Raw genomic sequence first — 23865 nt, 5'->3', positions numbered from 1 at the left:
GAGAGGAGTAGAAAAACATCAAAAATTTCAGTCCTGCATGATTCTACCAAGAAATGTGTGTTCATTGAAACCGCTGGTTTTTGATAGTTTGGGCCCTATTGAATAATGAATGTTTTAAATTTTCTCCAAAAGTAAAGTAGTTGCAAACTCATCCTTTTAGAAACTTGTTTCGGCTGTTGAGAGGAGTAAAAAACCATCAAAAATTTCAATCCTGCATGATTTTACCAAGAAATGTGATTCTTCATTCAAAACCTGATTTTTGCTATTGCGCTCTATTGAATAGTGAATGTTTTGAATTTTCTCCAAAAGTAAAGTAGTTGCAAACTCATGCTTTTAGAGACTTGTTTGGGCTCATGAGAGGAGTAGAAAAACATCAAAAATGTCAGTCCTGCATGATTCTACCAAGAAATGTGTGTTCATTAAAACCGCTGGTTTTTGATAGTTTGGGCCCTATTGAATAATGAATGTTTTGAATTTTCTCCAAAAGTAAAGTAGTTGCAAACTCATCCTTTTAGAAACTTGTTTGGGCTGTTGAGAGGAGTAAAAAACCATCAAAAATTTCAATCCTGCATGATTCTACCAAGAAATGTGATTCTTCATTCAAAACGCTGGTTTTTGCTATTGGGCTCTATTGAATAATGAATGTTTTGAATTTTCTCCAAAAGTAAAGTAGTTGCAAACTCATGCTTTTAGAGACTTGTTTGGGCTCATGAGAGGAGTAGAAAAACATCAAAAATTTCAGTCCTGCATGATTCTACCAAGAAATGTGTGTTCATTGAAACCGCTGGTTTTTGATAGTTTGGGCCCTATTGAATAATGAATGTTTTGAATTTTCTCCAAAAGTAAAGTAGTTGCAAACTCATCCTTTTAGAAACTTGTTTGGGCTGTTGAGAGGAGTAAAAAACCATCAAAAATTTCAATCCTGAATGATTTTACCAAGAAATGTGATTCTTCATTCAAAACCTGATTTTTGCTATTGGGCTCTATTGAATAGTGAATGTTTTGAATTTTCTCCAAAAGTAAAGTAGTTGCAAACTCATGCTTTTAGAGACTTGTTTGGGCTCATGAGAGGAGTAGAAAAATATCAAAAATTTCAGTCCTGCATGATTCTACCAAGAAATGTGTGTTCATTGAAACCGCTGGTTTTTGATAGTTTGGGCCCTATTGAATAATGAATGTTTTGAATTTTCTCCAAAAGTAAAGTAGTTGCAAACTCATCCTTTTAGAAACTTGTTTGGGCTGTTGAGAGGAGTAAAAAACCATCAAAAATTTCAATCCTGCATGATTTTACCAAGAAATGTGATTCTTCATTCAAAACCTGATTTTTGCTATTGGGCTCTATTGAATAGTGAATGTTTTGAATTTTCTCCAAAAGTAAAGTAGTTGCAAACTCATGCTTTTAGAGACTTGTTTGGGCTCATGAGAGGAGTAGAAAAACATCAAAAATTTCAGTCCTGCATGATTCTACCAAGAAATGTGTGTTCATTGAAACCACTGGTTTTTGATAGTTTGGGCCCTATTGAATAATGAATGTTTTGAATTTTCTAAAAAAGTAAAGTAGTTGCAAACTCATCCTTTTAGAAACTTGTTTGGGCTGTTGAGAGGATTAAAAAACCATCAAAAATTTCAATCCTGCATGATTTTACCAAGAAATGTGATTCTTCATTCAAAACCTGATTTTTGCTATTGGGCTCTATTGAATAGTGAATGTTTTGAATTTTCTCCAAAAGTAAAGGAGTTGCAAACTCATGCTTTTAGAGACTTGTTTGGGCTCATGAGAGGAGTAGAAAAACATCAAAAATTTCAGTCCTGCATGATTCTACCAAGAAATGTGTGTTCATTCAAACCGCTGGTTTTTGATAGTTTGGGCCCTATTGAATAATGAATGTTTTGAATTTTCTCCAAAAGTAAAGTAGTTGCAAACTCATCCTTTTAGAAACTTGTTTGGGCTGTTGAGAGGAGTAAAAAACCATCAAAAATTTCAATCCTGCATGATTCTACCAAGAAATGTGATTCTTCATTCAAAACGCTGGTTTTTGCTATTGGGCTCTATTGAATAATGAATGTTTTGAATTTTCTCCAAAAGTAAAGTAGTTGCAAACTCATGCTTTTAGAGACTTGTTTGGGCTCATGAGAGGAGTAGAAAAACATCAAAAATTTCAGTCCTGCATGATTCTACCAAGAAATGTGTGTTCATTGAAACCGCTGGTTTTTGATAGTTTGGGCCCTATTGAATAATGAATGTTTTAAATTTTCTGCAAAAGTAAAGTAGTTGCAAACTCATCCTTTTAGAAACTTGTTTCGGCTGTTGAGAGGAGTAAAAAACCATCAAAAATTTCAATCCTGCATGATTTTACCAAGAAATGTGATTCTTCATTCAAAACCTGATTTTTGCTATTGCGCTCTATTGAATAGTGAATGTTTTGAATTTTCTCCAAAAGTAAAGGAGTTGCAAACTCATGCTTTTAGAGACTTGTTTGGGCTCATGAGAGGAGTAGAAAAACATCAAAAATTTCAGTCCTGCATGATTCTACCAAGAAATGTGTGTTCATTCAAACCGCTGGTTTTTGATAGTTTGGGCCCTATTGAATAATGAATGTTTTGAATTTTCTCCAAAAGTAAAGTAGTTGCAAACTCATCCTTTTAGAAACTTGTTTGGGCTGTTGAGAGGAGTAAAAAACCATCAAAAATTTCAATCCTGCATGATTCTACCAAGAAATGTGATTCTTCATTCAAAACGCTGGTTTTTGCTATTGGGCTCTATTGAATAATGAATGTTTTGAATTTTCTCCAAAAGTAAAGTAGTTGCAAACTCATGCTTTTAGAGACTTGTTTGGGCTCATGAGAGGAGTAGAAAAACATCAAAAATTTCAGTCCTGCATGATTCTACCAAGAAATGTGTGTTCATTGAAACCGCTGGTTTTTGATAGTTTGGGCCCTATTGAATAATGAATGTTTTGAATTTTCTCCAAAAGTAAAGTAGTTGCAAACTCATCCTTTTAGAAACTTGTTTGGGCTGTTGAGAGGAGTAAAAAACCATCAAAAATTTCAATCCTGCATGATTCTACCAAGAAATGTGATTCTTCATTCAAAACGCTGGTTTTTGCTATTGGGCTCTATTGAATAATGAATGTTTTGAATTTTCTCCAAAAGTAAAGTAGTTGCAAACTCATGCTTTTAGAGACTTGTTTGGGCTCATGAGAGGAGTAGAAAAACATCAAAAATTTCAGTCCTGCATGATTCTACCAAGAAATGTGTGTTCATTGAAACCGCTGGTTTTTGATAGTTTGGGCCCTATTGAATAATGAATGTTTTGAATTTTCTCCAAAAGTAAAGTAGTTGCAAACTCATCCTTTTAGAAACTTGTTTGGGCTGTTGAGAGGAGTAAAAAACCATCAAAAATTTCAATCCTGAATGATTTTACCAAGAAATGTGATTCTTCATTCAAAACCTGATTTTTGCTATTGGGCTCTATTGAATAGTGAATGTTTTGAATTTTCTCCAAAAGTAAAGTAGTTGCAAACTCATGCTTTTAGAGACTTGTTTGGGCTCATGAGAGGAGTAGAAAAATATCAAAAATTTCAGTCCTGCATGATTCTACCAAGAAATGTGTGTTCATTCAAACCGCTGGTTTTTGATAGTTTGGGCCCTATTGAATAATGAATGTTTTGAATTTTCTCCAAAAGTAAAGTAGTTGCAAACTCATCCTTTTAGAAACTTGTTTGGGCTGTTGAGAGGAGTAAAAAACCATCAAAAATTTCAATCCTGCATGATTTTACCAAGAAATGTGATTCTTCATTCAAAACCTGATTTTTGCTATTGGGCTCTATTGAATAGTGAATGTTTTGAATTTTCTCCAAAAGTAAAGTAGTTGCAAACTCATGCTTTTAGAGACTTGTTTGGGCTCATGAGAGGAGTAGAAAAACATCAAAAATTTCAGTCCTGCATGATTCTACCAAGAAATGTGTGTTCATTGAAACCACTGGTTTTTGATAGTTTGGGCCCTATTGAATAATGAATGTTTTGAATTTTCTAAAAAAGTAAAGTAGTTGCAAACTCATCCTTTTAGAAACTTGTTTGGGCTGTTGAGAGGATTAAAAAACCATCAAAAATTTCAATCCTGCATGATTTTACCAAGAAATGTGATTCTTCATTCAAAACCTGATTTTTGCTATTGGGCTCTATTGAATAGTGAATGTTTTGAATTTTCTCCAAAAGTAAAGGAGTTGCAAACTCATGCTTTTAGAGACTTGTTTGGGCTCATGAGAGGAGTAGAAAAACATCAAAAATTTCAGTCCTGCATGATTCTACCAAGAAATGTGTGTTCATTCAAACCTCTGGTTTTTGATAGTTTGGGCCCTATTGAATAATGAATGTTTTGAATTTTCTCCAAAAGTAAAGTAGTTGCAAACTCATCCTTTTAGAAACTTGTTTGGGCTGTTGAGAGGAGTAAAAAACCATCAAAAATTTCAATCCTGCATGATTCTACCAAGAAATGTGATTCTTCATTCAAAACCTGATTTTTGCTATTGGGCTCTATTGAATAATGAATGTTTTGAATTTTCTCCAAAAGTAAAGTAGTTGCAAACTCATGCTTTTAGAGACTTGTTTGGGCTCATGAGAGGAGTAGAAAAACATCAAAAATGTCAGTCCTGCATGATTCTACCAAGAAATGTGTGTTCATTGAAACCGCTGGTTTTTGATAGTTTGGGCCCTATTGAATAATGAATGTTTTGAATTTTCTCCAAAAGTAAAGTAGTTGCAAACTCATCCTTTTAGAAACTTGTTTGGGCTGTTGAGAGGAGTAAAAAACCATCAAAAATTTCAATCCTGCATGATTCTACCAAGAAATGTGATTCTTCATTCAAAACGCTGGTTTTTGCTATTGGGCTCTATTGAATAATGAATGTTTTGAATTTTCTCCAAAAGTAAAGTAGTTGCAAACTCATGCTTTTAGAGACTTGTTTGGGCTCATGAGAGGAGTAGAAAACCATCAAAAATTTCAATCCTGCATGATTTTACCAAGAAATGTGATTCTTCATTCAAAACCTGATTTTTGCTATTGGGCTCTATTGAATAGTGAATGTTTTGAATTTTCTCCAAAAGTAAAGTAGTTGCAAACTCATGCTTTTAGAGACTTGTTTGGGCTCATGAGAGGAGTAGAAAAACATCAAAAATTTCAGTCCTGCATGATTCTACCAAGAAATGTGTGTTCATTGAAACCACTGGTTTTTGATAGTTTGGGCCCTATTGAATAATGAATGTTTTGAATTTTCTAAAAAAGTAAAGTAGTTGCAAACTCATCCTTTTAGAAACTTGTTTGGGCTGTTGAGAGGATTAAAAAACCATCAAAAATTTCAATCCTGCATGATTTTACCAAGAAATGTGATTCTTCATTCAAAACCTGATTTTTGCTAATGGGCTCTATTGAATAGTGAATGTTTTGAATTTTCTCCAAAAGTAAAGTAGTTGCAAACTCATGCTTTTAGAGACTTGTTTGGGCTCATGAGAGGAGTAGAAAAACATCAAAAATTTCAGTCCTGCATGATTCTACCAAGAAATGTGTGTTCATTCAAACCTCTGGTTTTTGATAGTTTGGGCCCTATTGAATAATGAATGTTTTGAATTTTCTCCAAAAGTAAAGTAGTTGCAAAATCATCCTTTTAGAAACTTGTTTGGGCTGTTGAGAGGAGTAAAAAACCATCAAAAATTTCAATCCTGCATGATTCTACCAAGAAATGTGATTCTTCATTCAAAACCTGATTTTTGCTATTGGGCTCTATTGAATAATGAATGTTTTGAATTTTCTCCAAAAGTAAAGTAGTTGCAAACTCATGCTTTTAGAGACTTGTTTGGGCTCATGAGAGGAGTACAAAAACATCAAAAATGTCAGTCCTGCATGATTCTACCAAGAAATGTGTGTTCATTGAAACCGCTGGTTTTTGATAGTTTGGGCCCTATTGAATAATGAATGTTTTGAATTTTCTCCAAAAGTAAAGTAGTTGCAAACTCATCCTTTTAGAAACTTGTTTGGGCTGTTGAGAGGAGTAAAAAACCATCAAAAATTTCAATCCTGCATGATTCTACCAAGAAATGTGATTCTTCATTCAAAACGCTGGTTTTTGCTATTGGGCTCTATTGAATAATGAATGTTTTGAATTTTCTCCAAAAGTAAAGTAGTTGCAAACTCATGCTTTTAGAGACTTGTTTGGGCTCATGAGAGGAGTAGAAAAACATCAAAAATTTCAGTCCTGCATGATTCTACCAAGAAATGTGTGTTCATTGAAACCGCTGGTTTTTGATAGTTTGGGCCCTATTGAATAATGAATGTTTTAAATTTTCTCCAAAAGTAAAGTAGTTGCAAACTCATCCTTTTAGAAACTTGTTTCGGCTGTTGAGAGGAGTAAAAAACCATCAAAAATTTCAATCCTGCATGATTTTACCAAGAAATGTGATTCTTCATTCAAAACCTGATTTTTGCTATTGCGCTCTATTGAATAGTGAATGTTTTGAATTTTCTCCAAAAGTAAAGTAGTTGCAAACTCATGCTTTTAGAGACTTGTTTGGGCTCATGAGAGGAGTAGAAAAACATCAAAAATGTCAGTCCTGCATGATTCTACCAAGAAATGTGTGTTCATTAAAACCGCTGGTTTTTGATAGTTTGGGCCCTATTGAATAATGAATGTTTTGAATTTTCTCCAAAAGTAAAGTAGTTGCAAACTCATCCTTTTAGAAACTTGTTTGGGCTGTTGAGAGGAGTAAAAAACCATCAAAAATTTCAATCCTGCATGATTCTACCAAGAAATGTGATTCTTCATTCAAAACGCTGGTTTTTGCTATTGGGCTCTATTGAATAATGAATGTTTTGAATTTTCTCCAAAAGTAAAGTAGTTGCAAACTCATGCTTTTAGAGACTTGTTTGGGCTCATGAGAGGAGTAGAAAAACATCAAAAATTTCAGTCCTGCATGATTCTACCAAGAAATGTGTGTTCATTGAAACCGCTGGTTTTTGATAGTTTGGGCCCTATTGAATAATGAATGTTTTGAATTTTCTCCAAAAGTAAAGTAGTTGCAAACTCATCCTTTTAGAAACTTGTTTGGGCTGTTGAGAGGAGTAAAAAACCATCAAAAATTTCAATCCTGAATGATTTTACCAAGAAATGTGATTCTTCATTCAAAACCTGATTTTTGCTATTGGGCTCTATTGAATAGTGAATGTTTTGAATTTTCTCCAAAAGTAAAGTAGTTGCAAACTCATGCTTTTAGAGACTTGTTTGGGCTCATGAGAGGAGTAGAAAAATATCAAAAATTTCAGTCCTGCATGATTCTACCAAGAAATGTGTGTTCATTCAAACCGCTGGTTTTTGATAGTTTGGGCCCTATTGAATAATGAATGTTTTGAATTTTCTCCAAAAGTAAAGTAGTTGCAAACTCATCCTTTTAGAAACTTGTTTGGGCTGTTGAGAGGAGTAAAAAACCATCAAAAATTTCAATCCTGCATGATTTTACCAAGAAATGTGATTCTTCATTCAAAACCTGATTTTTGCTATTGGGCTCTATTGAATAGTGAATGTTTTGAATTTTCTCCAAAAGTAAAGTAGTTGCAAACTCATGCTTTTAGAGACTTGTTTGGGCTCATGAGAGGAGTAGAAAAACATCAAAAATTTCAGTCCTGCATGATTCTACCAAGAAATGTGTGTTCATTGAAACCACTGGTTTTTGATAGTTTGGGCCCTATTGAATAATGAATGTTTTGAATTTTCTAAAAAAGTAAAGTAGTTGCAAACTCATCCTTTTAGAAACTTGTTTGGGCTGTTGAGAGGATTAAAAAACCATCAAAAATTTCAATCCTGCATGATTTTACCAAGAAATGTGATTCTTCATTCAAAACCTGATTTTTGCTATTGGGCTCTATTGAATAGTGAATGTTTTGAATTTTCTCCAAAAGTAAAGTAGTTGCAAACTCATGCTTTTAGAGACTTGTTTGGGCTCATGAGAGGAGTAGAAAAATATCAAAAATTTCAGTCCTGCATGATTCTACCAAGAAATGTGTGTTCATTCAAACCGCTGGTTTTTGATAGTTTGGGCCCTATTGAATAATGAATGTTTTGAATTTTCTCCAAAAGTAAAGTAGTTGCAAACTCATCCTTTTAGAAACTTGTTTGGGCTGTTGAGAGGAGTAAAAAACCATCAAAAATTTCAATCCTGCATGATTTTACCAAGAAATGTGATTCTTCATTCAAAACCTGATTTTTGCTATTGGGCTCTATTGAATAGTGAATGTTTTGAATTTTCTCCAAAAGTAAAGTAGTTGCAAACTCATGCTTTTAGAGACTTGTTTGGGCTCATGAGAGGAGTAGAAAAACATCAAAAATTTCAGTCCTGCATGATTCTACCAAGAAATGTGTGTTCATTGAAACCACTGGTTTTTGATAGTTTGGGCCCTATTGAATAATGAATGTTTTGAATTTTCTAAAAAAGTAAAGTAGTTGCAAACTCATCCTTTTAGAAACTTGTTTGGGCTGTTGAGAGGATTAAAAAACCATCAAAAATTTCAATCCTGCATGATTTTACCAAGAAATGTGATTCTTCATTCAAAACCTGATTTTTGCTATCGGGCTCTATTGAATAGTGAATGTTTTGAATTTTCTCCAAAAGTAAAGGAGTTGCAAACTCATGCTTTTAGAGACTTGTTTGGGCTCATGAGAGGAGTAGAAAAACATCAAAAATTTCAGTCCTGCATGATTCTACCAAGAAATGTGTGTTCATTCAAACCTCTGGTTTTTGATAGTTTGGGCCCTATTGAATAATGAATGTTTTGAATTTTCTCCAAAAGTAAAGTAGTTGCAAACTCATCCTTTTAGAAACTTGTTTGGGCTGTTGAGAGGAGTAAAAAACCATCAAAAATTTCAATCCTGCATGATTCTACCAAGAAATGTGATTCTTCATTCAAAACCTGATTTTTGCTATTGGGCTCTATTGAATAATGAATGTTTTGAATTTTCTCCAAAAGTAAAGTAGTTGCAAACTCATGCTTTTAGAGACTTGTTTGGGCTCATGAGAGGAGTAGAAAAACATCAAAAATGTCAGTCCTGCATGATTCTACCAAGAAATGTGTGTTCATTGAAACCGCTGGTTTTTGATAGTTTGGGCCCTATTGAATAATGAATGTTTTGAATTTTCTCCAAAAGTAAAGTAGTTGCAAACTCATCCTTTTAGAAACTTGTTTGGGCTGTTGAGAGGAGTAAAAAACCATCAAAAATTTCAATCCTGCATGATTCTACCAAGAAATGTGATTCTTCATTCAAAACGCTGGTTTTTGCTATTGGGCTCTATTGAATAATGAATGTTTTGAATTTTCTCCAAAAGTAAAGTAGTTGCAAACTCATGCTTTTAGAGACTTGTTTGGGCTCATGAGAGGAGTAGAAAACCATCAAAAATTTCAATCCTGCATGATTTTACCAAGAAATGTGATTCTTCATTCAAAACCTGATTTTTGCTATTGGGCTCTATTGAATAGTGAATGTTTTGAATTTTCTCCAAAAGTAAAGTAGTTGCAAACTCATGCTTTTAGAGACTTGTTTGGGCTCATGAGAGGAGTAGAAAAACATCAAAAATTTCAGTCCTGCATGATTCTACCAAGAAATGTGTGTTCATTGAAACCACTGGTTTTTGATAGTTTGGGCCCTATTGAATAATGAATGTTTTGAATTTTCTAAAAAAGTAAAGTAGTTGCAAACTCATCCTTTTAGAAACTTGTTTGGGCTGTTGAGAGGATTAAAAAACCATCAAAAATTTCAATCCTGCATGATTTTACCAAGAAATGTGATTCTTCATTCAAAACCTGATTTTTGCTAATGGGCTCTATTGAATAGTGAATGTTTTGAATTTTCTCCAAAAGTAAAGTAGTTGCAAACTCATGCTTTTAGAGACTTGTTTGGGCTCATGAGAGGAGTAGAAAAACATCAAAAATTTCAGTCCTGCATGATTCTACCAAGAAATGTGTGTTCATTCAAACCTCTGGTTTTTGATAGTTTGGGCCCTATTGAATAATGAATGTTTTGAATTTTCTCCAAAAGTAAAGTAGTTGCAAAATCATCCTTTTAGAAACTTGTTTGGGCTGTTGAGAGGAGTAAAAAACCATCAAAAATTTCAATCCTGCATGATTCTACCAAGAAATGTGATTCTTCATTCAAAACCTGATTTTTGCTATTGGGCTCTATTGAATAATGAATGTTTTGAATTTTCTCCAAAAGTAAAGTAGTTGCAAACTCATGCTTTTAGAGACTTGTTTGGGCTCATGAGAGGAGTAGAAAAACATCAAAAATGTCAGTCCTGCATGATTCTACCAAGAAATGTGTGTTCATTGAAACCGCTGGTTTTTGATAGTTTGGGCCCTATTGAATAATGAATGTTTTGAATTTTCTCCAAAAGTAAAGTAGTTGCAAACTCATCCTTTTAGAAACTTGTTTGGGCTGTTGAGAGGAGTAAAAAACCATCAAAAATTTCAATCCTGCATGATTCTACCAAGAAATGTGATTCTTCATTCAAAACGCTGGTTTTTGCTATTGGGCTCTATTGAATAATGAATGTTTTGAATTTTCTCCAAAAGTAAAGTAGTTGCAAACTCATGCTTTTAGAGACTTGTTTGGGCTCATGAGAGGAGTAGAAAAACATCAAAAATTTCAGTCCTGCATGATTCTACCAAGAAATGTGTGTTCATTGAAACCGCTGGTTTTTGATAGTTTGGGCCCTATTGAATAATGAATGTTTTAAATTTTCTCCAAAAGTAAAGTAGTTGCAAACTCATCCTTTTAGAAACTTGTTTCGGCTGTTGAGAGGAGTAAAAAACCATCAAAAATTTCAATCCTGCATGATTTTACCAAGAAATGTGATTCTTCATTCAAAACCTGATTTTTGCTATTGCGCTCTATTGAATAGTGAATGTTTTGAATTTTCTCCAAAAGTAAAGTAGTTGCAAACTCATGCTTTTAGAGACTTGTTTGGGCTCATGAGAGGAGTAGAAAAACATCAAAAATGTCAGTCCTGCATGATTCTACCAAGAAATGTGTGTTCATTAAAACCGCTGGTTTTTGATAGTTTGGGCCCTATTGAATAATGAATGTTTTGAATTTTCTCCAAAAGTAAAGTAGTTGCAAACTCATCCTTTTAGAAACTTGTTTGGGCTGTTGAGAGGAGTAAAAAACCATCAAAAATTTCAATCCTGCATGATTCTACCAAGAAATGTGATTCTTCATTCAAAACGCTGGTTTTTGCTATTGGGCTCTATTGAATAATGAATGTTTTGAATTTTCTCCAAAAGTAAAGTAGTTGCAAACTCATGCTTTTAGAGACTTGTTTGGGCTCATGAGAGGAGTAGAAAAACATCAAAAATTTCAGTCCTGCATGATTCTACCAAGAAATGTGTGTTCATTGAAACCGCTGGTTTTTGATAGTTTGGGCCCTATTGAATAATGAATGTTTTGAATTTTCTCCAAAAGTAAAGTAGTTGCAAACTCATCCTTTTAGAAACTTGTTTGGGCTGTTGAGAGGAGTAAAAAACCATCAAAAATTTCAATCCTGAATGATTTTACCAAGAAATGTGATTCTTCATTCAAAACCTGATTTTTGCTATTGGGCTCTATTGAATAGTGAATGTTTTGAATTTTCTCCAAAAGTAAAGTAGTTGCAAACTCATGCTTTTAGAGACTTGTTTGGGCTCATGAGAGGAGTAGAAAAATATCAAAAATTTCAGTCCTGCATGATTCTACCAAGAAATGTGTGTTCATTCAAACCGCTGGTTTTTGATAGTTTGGGCCCTATTGAATAATGAATGTTTTGAATTTTCTCCAAAAGTAAAGTAGTTGCAAACTCATCCTTTTAGAAACTTGTTTGGGCTGTTGAGAGGAGTAAAAAACCATCAAAAATTTCAATCCTGCATGATTTTACCAAGAAATGTGATTCTTCATTCAAAACCTGATTTTTGCTATTGGGCTCTATTGAATAGTGAATGTTTTGAATTTTCTCCAAAAGTAAAGTAGTTGCAAACTCATGCTTTTAGAGACTTGTTTGGGCTCATGAGAGGAGTAGAAAAACATCAAAAATTTCAGTCCTGCATGATTCTACCAAGAAATGTGTGTTCATTGAAACCACTGGTTTTTGATAGTTTGGGCCCTATTGAATAATGAATGTTTTGAATTTTCTAAAAAAGTAAAGTAGTTGCAAACTCATCCTTTTAGAAACTTGTTTGGGCTGTTGAGAGGATTAAAAAACCATCAAAAATTTCAATCCTGCATGATTTTACCAAGAAATGTGATTCTTCATTCAAAACCTGATTTTTGCTATTGGGCTCTATTGAATAGTGAATGTTTTGAATTTTCTCCAAAAGTAAAGGAGTTGCAAACTCATGCTTTTAGAGACTTGTTTGGGCTCATGAGAGGAGTAGAAAAACATCAAAAATTTCAGTCCTGCATGATTCTACCAAGAAATGTGTGTTCATTCAAACCGCTGGTTTTTGATAGTTTGGGCCCTATTGAATAATGAATGTTTTGAATTTTCTCCAAAAGTAAAGTAGTTGCAAACTCATCCTTTTAGAAACTTGTTTGGGCTGTTGAGAGGAGTAAAAAACCATCAAAAATTTCAATCCTGCATGATTCTACCAAGAAATGTGATTCTTCATTCAAAACGCTGGTTTTTGCTATTGGGCTCTATTGAATAATGAATGTTTTGAATTTTCTCCAAAAGTAAAGTAGTTGCAAACTCATGCTTTTAGAGACTTGTTTGGGCTCATGAGAGGAGTAGAAAAACATCAAAAATTTCAGTCCTGCATGATTCTACCAAGAAATGTGTGTTCATTGAAACCGCTGGTTTTTGATAGTTTGGGCCCTATTGAATAATGAATGTTTTAAATTTTCTGCAAAAGTAAAGTAGTTGCAAACTCATCCTTTTAGAAACTTGTTTCGGCTGTTGAGAGGAGTAAAAAACCATCAAAAATTTCAATCCTGCATGATTTTACCAAGAAATGTGATTCTTCATTCAAAACCTGATTTTTGCTATTGGGCTCTATTGAATAGTGAATGTTTTGAATTTTCTCCAAAAGTAAAGGAGTTGCAAACTCATGCTTTTAGAGACTTGTTTGGGCTCATGAGAGGAGTAGAAAAACATCAAAAATTTCAGTCCTGCATGATTCTACCAAGAAATGTGTGTTCATTCAAACCGCTGGTTTTTGATAGTTTGGGCCCTATTGAATAATGAATGTTTTGAATTTTCTCCAAAAGTAAAGTAGTTGCAAACTCATCCTTTTAGAAACTTGTTTGGGCTGTTGAGAGGAGTAAAAAACCATCAAAAATTTCAATCCTGCATGATTCTACCAAGAAATGTGATTCTTCATTCAAAACGCTGGTTTTTGCTATTGGGCTCTATTGAATAATGAATGTTTTGAATTTTCTCCAAAAGTAAAGTAGTTGCAAACTCATGCTTTTAGAGACTTGTTTGGGCTCATGAGAGGAGTAGAAAACCATCAAAAATTTCAATCCTGCATGATTTTACCAAGAAATGTGATTCTTCATTCAAAACCTGATTTTTGCTATTGGGCTCTATTGAATAGTGAATGTTTTGAATTTTCTCCAAAAGTAAAGTAGTTGCAAACTCATGCTTTTAGAGACTTGTTTGGGCTCATGAGAGGAGTAGAAAAACATCAAAAATTTCAGTCCTGCATGATTCTACCAAGAAATGTGTGTTCATTGAAACCACTGGTTTTTGATAGTTTGGGCCCTATTGAATAATGAATGTTTTGAATTTTCTAAAAAAGTAAAGTAGTTGCAAACTCATCCTTTTAGAAACTTGTTTGGGCTGTTGAGAGGATTAAAAAACCATCAAAAATTTCAATCCTGCATGATTTTACCAAGAAATGTGATTCTTCATTCAAAACCTGATTTTTGCTAATGGGCTCTATTGAATAGTGAATGTTTTGAATTTTCTCCAAAAGTAAAGTAGTTGCAAACTCATGCTTTTAGAGACTTGTTTGGGCTCATGAGAGGAGTAGAAAAACATCAAAAATTTCAGTCCTGCATGATTCTACCAAGAAATGTGTGTTCATTCAAACCTCTGGTTTTTGATAGTTTGGGCCCTATTGAATAATGAATGTTTTGAATTTTCTCCAAAAGTAAAGTAGTTGCAAACTCATCCTTTTAGAAACTTGTTTGGGCTGTTGAGAGGAGTAAAAAACCATCAAAAATTTCAATCCTGCATGATTCTACCAAGAAATGTGATTCTTCATTCAAAACCTGATTTTTGCTATTGGGCTCTATTGAATAATGAATGTTTTGAATTTTCTCCAAAAGTAAAGTAGTTGCAAACTCATGCTTTTAGAGACTTGTTTGGGCTCATGAGAGGAGTAGAAAAACATCAAAAATGTCAGTCCTGCATGATTCTACCAAGAAATGTGTGTTCATTGAAACCGCTGGTTTTTGATAGTTTGGGCCCTATTGAATAATGAATGTTTTGAATTTTCTCCAAAAGTAAAGTAGTTGCAAACTCATCCTTTTAGAAACTTGTTTGGGCTGTTGAGAGGAGTAAAAAACCATCAAAAATTTCAATCCTGCATGATTCTACCAAGAAATGTGATTCTTCATTCAAAACGCTGGTTTTTGCTATTGGGCTCTATTGAATAATGAATGTTTTGAATTTTCTCCAAAAGTAAAGTAGTTGCAAACTCATGCTTTTAGAGACTTGTTTGGGCTCATGAGAGGAGTAGAAAAACATCAAAAATTTCAGTCCTGCATGATTCTACCAAGAAATGTGTGTTCATTGAAACCGCTGGTTTTTGATAGTTTGGGCCCTATTGAATAATGAATGTTTTAAATTTTCTCCAAAAGTAAAGTAGTTGCAAACTCATCCTTTTAGAAACTTGTTTCGGCTGTTGAGAGGAGTAAAAAACCATCAAAAATTTCAATCCTGCATGATTTTACCAAGAAATGTGATTCTTCATTCAAAACCTGATTTTTGCTATTGCGCTCTATTGAATAGTGAATGTTTTGAATTTTCTCCAAAAGTAAAGTAGTTGCAAACTCATGCTTTTAGAGACTTGTTTGGGCTCATGAGAGGAGTAGAAAAATATCAAAAATTTCAGTCCTGCATGATTCTACCAAGAAATGTGTGTTCATTCAAACCGCTGGTTTTTGATAGTTTGGGCCCTATTGAATAATGAATGTTTTGAATTTTCTCCAAAAGTAAAGTAGTTGCAAACTCATCCTTTTAGAAACTTGTTTGGGCTGTTGAGAGGAGTAAAAAACCATCAAAAATTTCAATCCTGCATGATTTTACCAAGAAATGTGATTCTTCATTCAAAACCTGATTTTTGCTATTGGGCTCTATTGAATAGTGAATGTTTTGAATTTTCTCCAAAAGTAAAGTAGTTGCAAACTCATGCTTTTAGAGACTTGTTTGGGCTCATGAGAGGAGTAGAAAAACATCAAAAATTTCAGTCCTGCATGATTCTACCAAGAAATGTGTGTTCATTGAAACCACTGGTTTTTGATAGTTTGGGCCCTATTGAATAATGAATGTTTTGAATTTTCTAAAAAAGTAAAGTAGTTGCAAACTCATCCTTTTAGAAACTTGTTTGGGCTGTTGAGAGGAGTAAAAAACCATCAAAAATTTCAATCCTGCATGATTTTACCAAGAAATGTGATTCTTCATTCAAAACCTGATTTTTGCTATTGGGCTCTATTGAATAGTGAATGTTTTGAATTTTCTCCAAAAGTAAAGGAGTTGCAAACTCATGCTTTTAGAGACTTGTTTGGGCTCATGAGAGGAGTAGAAAAACATCAAAAATTTCAGTCCTGCATGATTCTACCAAGAAATGTGTGTTCATTGAAACCACTGGTTTTTGATAGTTTGGGCCCTATTGAATAATGAATGTTTTGAATTTTCTAAAAAAGTAAAGTAGTTGCAAACTCATCCTTTTAGAAACTTGTTTGGGCTGTTGAGAGGATTAAAAAACCATCAAAAATTTCAATCCTGCATGATTTTACCAAGAAATGTGATTCTTCATTCAAAACCTGATTTTTGCTATTGGGCTCTATTGAATAGTGAATGTTTTGAATTTTCTCCAAAAGTAAAGGAGTTGCAAACTCATGCTTTTAGAGACTTGTTTGGGCTCATGAGAGGAGTAGAAAAACATCAAAAATTTCAGTCCTGCATGATTCTACCAAGAAATGTGTGTTCATTCAAACCGCTGGTTTTTGATAGTTTGGGCCCTATTGAATAATGAATGTTTTGAATTTTCTCCAAAAGTAAAGTAGTTGCAAACTCATCCTTTTAGAAACTTGTTTGGGCTGTTGAGAGGAGTAAAAAACCATCAAAAATTTCAATCCTGCATGATTCTACCAAGAAATGTGATTCTTCATTCAAAACGCTGGTTTTTGCTATTGGGCTCTATTGAATAATGAATGTTTTGAATTTTCTCCAAAAGTAAAGTAGTTGCAAACTCATGCTTTTAGAGACTTGTTTGGGCTCATGAGAGGAGTAGAAAAACATCAAAAATTTCAGTCCTGCATGATTCTACCAAGAAATGTGTGTTCATTGAAACCGCTGGTTTTTGATAGTTTGGGCCCTATTGAATAATGAATGTTTTAAATTTTCTGCAAAAGTAAAGTAGTTGCAAACTCATCCTTTTAGAAACTTGTTTCGGCTGTTGAGAGGAGTAAAAAACCATCAAAAATTTCAATCCTGCATGATTTTACCAAGAAATGTGATTCTTCATTCAAAACCTGATTTTTGCTATTGCGCTCTATTGAATAGTGAATGTTTTGAATTTTCTCCAAAAGTAAAGTAGTTGCAAACTCATGCTTTTAGAGACTTGTTTGGGCTCATGAGAGGAGTAGAAAAACATCAAAAATTTCAGTCCTGCATGATTCTACCAAGAAATGTGTGTTCATTCAAACCGCTGGTTTTTGATAGTTTGGGCCCTATTGAATAATGAATGTTTTGAATTTTCTCCAAAAGTAAAGTAGTTGCAAACTCATCCTTTTAGAAACTTGTTTGGGCTGTTGAGAGGAGTAAAAAACCATCAAAAATTTCAATCCTGCATGATTCTACCAAGAAATGTGATTCTTCATTCAAAACGCTGGTTTTTGCTATTGGGCTCTATTGAATAATGAATGTTTTGAATTTTCTCCAAAAGTAAAGTAGTTGCAAACTCATGCTTTTAGAGACTTGTTTGGGCTCATGAGAGGAGTAGAAAAACATCAAAAATTTCAGTCCTGCATGATTCTACCAAGAAATGTGTGTTCATTGAAACCGCTGGTTTTTGATAGTTTGGGCCCTATTGAATAATGAATGTTTTGAATTTTCTCCAAAAGTAAAGTAGTTGCAAACTCATCCTTTTAGAAACTTGTTTGGGCTGTTGAGAGGAGTAAAAAACCATCAAAAATTTCAATCCTGCATGATTCTACCAAGAAATGTGATTCTTCATTCAAAACGCTGGTTTTTGCTATTGGGCTTTATTGAATAATGAATGTTTTGAATTTTCTCCAAAAGTAAAGTAGTTGCAAACTCATGCTTTTAGAGACTTGTTTGGGCTCATGAGAGGAGTAGAAAAACATCAAAAATTTCAGTCCTGCATGATTCTACCAAGAAATGTGTGTTCATTGAAACTGCTGGTTTTTGATAGTTTGGGCCCTATTGAATAATGAATGTTTTGAATTTTCTCCAAAAGTAAAGTAGTTGCAAACTCATCCTTTTAGAAACTTGTTTGGGCTGTTGAGAGGAGTAAAAAACCATCAAAAATTTCAATCCTGAATGATTTTACCAAGAAATGTGATTCTTCATTCAAAACCTGATTTTTGCTATTGGGCTCTATTGAATAGTGAATGTTTTGAATTTTCTCCAAAAGTAAAGTAGTTGCAAACTCATGCTTTTAGAGACTTGTTTGGGCTCATGAGAGGAGTAGAAAAATATCAAAAATTTCAGTCCTGCATGATTCTACCAAGAAATGTGTGTTCATTCAAACCGCTGGTTTTTGATAGTTTGGGCCCTATTGAATAATGAATGTTTTGAATTTTCTCCAAAAGTAAAGTAGTTGCAAACTCATCCTTTTAGAAACTTGTTTGGGCTGTTGAGAGGAGTAAAAAACCATCAAAAATTTCAATCCTGCATGATTTTACCAAGAAATGTGATTCTTCATTCAAAACCTGATTTTTGCTATTGGGCTCTATTGAATAGTGAATGTTTTGAATTTTCTCCAAAAGTAAAGTAGTTGCAAACTCATGCTTTTAGAGACTTGTTTGGGCTCATGAGAGGAGTAGAAAAACATCAAAAATTTCAGTCCTGCATGATTCTACCAAGAAATGTGTGTTCATTGAAACCACTGGTTTTTGATAGTTTGGGCCCTATTGAATAATGAATGTTTTGAATTTTCTCCAAAAGTAAAGTAGTTGCAAACTCATCCTTTTAGAAACTTGTTTGGGCTGTTGAGAGGAGTAAAAAACCATCAAAAATTTCAATCCTGCATGATTTTACCAAGAAATGTGATTCTTCATTCAAAACCTGATTTTTGCTAATGGGCTCTATTGAATAGTGAATGTTTTGAATTTTCTCCAAAAGTAAAGTAGTTGCAAACTCATGCTTTTAGAGACTTGTTTGGGCTCATGAGAGGAGTAGAAAAACATCAAAAATTTCAGTCCTGCATGATTCTACCAAGAAATGTGTGTTCATTCAAACCTCTGGTTTTTGATAGTTTGGGCCCTATTGAATAATGAATGTTTTGAATTTTCTCCAAAAGTAAAGTAGTTGCAAACTCATCCTTTTAGAAACTTGTTTGGGCTGTTGAGAGGAGTAAAAAACCATCAAAAATTTCAATCCTGCATGATTTTACCAAGAAATGTGATTCTTCATTCAAAACCTGATTTTTGCTATTGGGCTCTATTGAATAGTGAATGTTTTGAATTTTCTCCAAAAGTAAAGTAGTTGCAAACTCATGCTTTTAGAGACTTGTTTGGGCTCATGAGAGGAGTAGAAAAACATCAAAAATTTCAGTCCTGCATGATTCTACCAAGAAATGTGTGTTCATTGAAACCACTGGTTTTTGATAGTTTGGGCCCTATTGAATAATGAATGTTTTGAATTTTCTAAAAAAGTAAAGTAGTTGCAAACTCATCCTTTTAGAAACTTGTTTGGGCTGTTGAGAGGAGTAAAAAACCATCAAAAATTTCAATCCTGCATGATTCTACCAAGAAATGTGATTCTTCATTCAAAACGCTGGTTTTTGCTATTGGGCTCTATTGAATAATGAATGTTTTGAATTTTCTCCAAAAGTAAAGTAGTTGCAAACTCATGCTTTTAGAGACTTGTTTGGGCTCATGAGAGGAGTAGAAAAACATCAAAAATTTCAGTCCTGCATGATTCTACCAAGAAATGTGTGTTCATTGAAAACGCTAGTTTTTGATGGTTTGGGCCCTATTGAATAATGAATGTTTTGAATTTTCTCCAAAAGTAAAGTAGTTGCAAACTCATCCTTTTAGAAACTTGTTTGGGCTGTTGAGAGGAGTAAAAAACCATCAAAAATTTCAATCCTGAATGATTTTACCAAGAAATGTGATTCTTCATTCAAAACCTGATTTTTGCTATTGGGCTCTATTGAATAGTGAATGTTTTGAATTTTCTCCAAAAGTAAAGTAGTTGCAAACTCATGCTTTTAGAGACTTGTTTGGGCTCATGAGAGGAGTAGAAAAACATCAAAAATTTCAGTCCTGCATGATTCTACCAAGAAATGTGTGTTCATTGAAACCGCTGGTTTTTGATAGTTTGGGCCCTATTGAATAATGAATGTTTTGAATTTTCTCCAAAAGTAAAGTAGTTGCAAACTCATCCTTTTAGAAACTTGTTTGGGCTGTTGAGAGGAGTAAAAAACCATCAAAAATTTCAATCCTGCATGATTTTACCAAGAAATGTGATTCTTCATTCAAAACCTGATTTTTGCTATCGGGCTCTATTGAATAGTGAATGTTTTGAATTTTCTCCAAAAGTAAAGTAGTTGCAAACTCATGCTTTTAGAGACTTGTTTGGGCTCATGAGAGGAGTAGAAAAACATAAAAAATTTCAGTCCTGCATGATTCTACCAAGAAATGTGTGTTCATTGAAACCGCTGGTTTTTGATAGTTTGGGCCCTATTGAATAATGAATGTTTTGAATTTTCTCCAAAAGTAAAGTAGTTGCAAACTCATCCTTTTAGAAACTTTTTTGGGCTGTTGAGAGGAGTAAAAAACCATCAAAAATTTCAATCCTGCATGATTCTACGAAGAAATGTGATTCTTCATTGAAAACGCTGGTTTTTGCTATTGGGCTCTATTGAATAATGAATGTTTTGAATTTTCTCCAAAAGTAAAGTAGTTGCAAACTCATGCTTTTAGAGACTTGTTTGGGCTCATGAGAGGAGTAGAAAAACATCAAAAATTTCAGTCCTGCATGATTCTACCAAGAAATGTGTGTTCATTGAAACCGCTGGTTTTTGATAGTTTGGGCCCTATTGAATAATGAATGTTTTGAATTTTCTCCAAAAGTAAAGTAGTTGCAAACTCATCCTTTTAGAAACTTGTTTGGCCTGTTGAGAGGAGTAAAAAACCATCAAAAATTTAAATCCTGCATGATTTTACCAAGAAATGTGATTCTTCATTCAAAACCTGATTTTTGCTATTGGGCTCTATTGAATAGTGAATGTTTTGAATTTTCTCCAAAAGTAAAGTAGTTGCAAACTCATGCTTTTAGAGACTTGTTTGGGCTCATGAGAGGAGTAGAAAAACATCAAAAATTTCAGTCCTGCATGATTCTACCAAGAAATGTGTGTTCATTCAAACCTCTGGTTTTTGATAGTTTGGGCCCTATTGAATAATGAATGTTTTGAATTTTCTCCAAAAGTAAAGTAGTTGCAAACTCATCCTTTTAGAAACTTGTTTGGGCTGTTGAGAGGAGTAAAAAACCATCAAAAATTTCAATCCTGCATGATTCTACCAAGAAATGTGATTCTTCATTCAAAACCTGATTTTTGCTATTGGGCTCTATTGAATAATGAATGTTTTGAATTTTCTCCAAAAGTAAAGTAGTTGCAAACTCATGCTTTTAGAGACTTGTTTGGGCTCATGAGAGGAGTAGAAAAACATCAAAAATGTCAGTCCTGCATGATTCTACCAAGAAATGTGTGTTCATTGAAACCGCTGGTTTTTGATAGTTTGGGCCCTATTGAATAATGAATGTTTTGAATTTTCTCCAAAAGTAAAGTAGTTGCAAACTCATCCTTTTAGAAACTTGTTTGGGCTGTTGAGAGGAGTAAAAAACCATCAAAAATTTCAATCCTGCATGATTCTACCAAGAAATGTGATTCTTCATTCAAAACGCTGGTTTTTGCTATTGGGCTCTATTGAATAATGAATGTTTTGAATTTTCTCCAAAAGTAAAGTAGTTGCAAACTCATGCTTTTAGAGACTTGTTTGGGCTCATGAGAGGAGTAGAAAAACATCAAAAATTTCAGTCCTGCATGATTCTACCAAGAAATGTGTGTTCATTGAAACCACTGGTTTTTGATAGTTTGGGCCCTATTGAATAATGAATGTTTTGAATTTTCTAAAAAAGTAAAGTAGTTGCAAACTCATCCTTTTAGAAACTTGTTTGGGCTGTTGAGAGGATTAAAAAACCATCAAAAATTTCAATCCTGCATGATTTTACCAAGAAATGTGATTCTTCATTCAAAACCTGATTTTTGCTATTGGGCTCTATTGAATAGTGAATGTTTTGAATTTTCTCCAAAAGTAAAGGAGTTGCAAACTCATGCTTTTAGAGACTTGTTTGGGCTCATGAGAGGAGTAGAAAAACATCAAAAATTTCAGTCCTGCATGATTCTACCAAGAAATGTGTGTTCATTCAAACCGCTGGTTTTTGATAGTTTGGGCCCTATTGAATAATGAATGTTTTGAATTTTCTCCAAAAGTAAAGTAGTTGCAAACTCATCCTTTTAGAAACTTGTTTGGGCTGTTGAGAGGAGTAAAAAACCATCAAAAATTTCAATCCTGCATGATTCTACCAAGAAATGTGATTCTTCATTCAAAACGCTGGTTTTTGCTATTGGGCTCTATTGAATAATGAATGTTTTGAATTTTCTCCAAAAGTAAAGTAGTTGCAAACTCATGCTTTTAGAGACTTGTTTGGGCTCATGAGAGGAGTAGAAAAACATCAAAAATTTCAGTCCTGCATGATTCTACCAAGAAATGTGTGTTCATTGAAACCGCTGGTTTTTGATAGTTTGGGCCCTATTGAATAATGAATGTTTTAAATTTTCTGCAAAAGTAAAGTAGTTGCAAACTCATCCTTTTAGAAACTTGTTTGGGCTGTTGAGAGGAGTAAAAAACCATCAAAAATTTCAATCCTGCATGATTTTACCAAGAAATGTGATTCTTCATTCAAAACCTGATTTTTGCTATTGCGCTCTATTGAATAGTGAATGTTTTGAATTTTCTCCAAAAGTAAAGTAGTTGCAAACTCATGCTTTTAGAGACTTGTTTGGGCTCATGAGAGGAGTAGAAAAACATCAAAAATTTCAGTCCTGCATGATTCTACCAAGAAATGTGTGTTCATTGAAACCACTGGTTTTTGATAGTTTGGGCCCTATTGAATAATGAATGTTTTGAATTTTCTCCAAAAGTAAAGTAGTTGCAAACTCATTCTTTTAGAAACTTGTTTGGGCTGTTGAGAGGAGTAAAAAACCATCAAAAATTTCAATCCTGCATGATTTTACCAAGAAATGTGATTCTTCATTCAAAACCTGATTTTTGCTAATGGGCTCTATTGAATAGTGAATGTTTTGAATTTTCTCCAAAAGTAAAGTAGTTGCAAACTCATGCTTTTAGAGACTTGTTTGGGCTCATGAGAGGAGTAGAAAAACATCAAAAATTTCAGTCCTGCATGATTCTACCAAGAAATGTGTGTTCATTCAAACCTCTGGTTTTTGATAGTTTGGGCCCTATTGAATAATGAATGTTTTGAATTTTCTCCAAAAGTAAAGTAGTTGCAAACTCATCCTTTTAGAAACTTGTTTGGGCTGTTGAGAGGAGTAAAAAACCATCAAAAATTTCAATCCTGCATGATTTTACCAAGAAATGTGATTCTTCATTCAAAACCTGATTTTTGCTATTGGGCTCTATTGAATAGTGAATGTTTTGAATTTTCTCCAAAAGTAAAGTAGTTGCAAACTCATGCTTTTAGAGACTTGTTTGGGCTCATGAGAGGAGTAGAAAAACATCAAAAATTTCAGTCCTGCATGATTCTACCAAGAAATGTGTGTTCATTGAAACCACTGGTTTTTGATAGTTTGGGCCCTATTGAATAATGAATGTTTTGAATTTTCTAAAAAAGTAAAGTAGTTGCAAACTCATCCTTTTAGAAACTTGTTTGGGCTGTTGAGAGGAGTAAAAAACCATCAAAAATTTCAATCCTGCATGATTCTACCAAGAAATGTGATTCTTCATTCAAAACGCTGGTTTTTGCTATTGGGCTCTATTGAATAATGAATGTTTTGAATTTTCTCCAAAAGTAAAGTAGTTGCAAACTCATGCTTTTAGAGACTTGTTTGGGCTCATGAGAGGAGTAGAAAAACATCAAAAATTTCAGTCCTGCATGATTCTACCAAGAAATGTGTGTTCATTGAAAACGCTAGTTTTTGATAGTTTGGGCCCTATTGAATAATGAATGTTTTGAATTTTCTCCAAAAGTAAAGTAGTTGCAAACTCATCCTTTTAGAAACTTGTTTGGGCTGTTGAGAGGAGTAAAAAACCATCAAAAATTTCAATCCTGAATGATTTTACCAAGAAATGTGAT

This window comes from Dendrobates tinctorius, unplaced genomic scaffold (assembly GCF_039654945.1).
Source record: "Dendrobates tinctorius isolate UK_male_01 unplaced genomic scaffold, ASM3965494v1 ptg000293l, whole genome shotgun sequence".
NCBI classification, from domain to species: Eukaryota; Metazoa; Chordata; class Amphibia; order Anura; family Dendrobatidae; genus Dendrobates; species Dendrobates tinctorius.
This window is presented reverse-complemented; position numbering follows the sequence as displayed.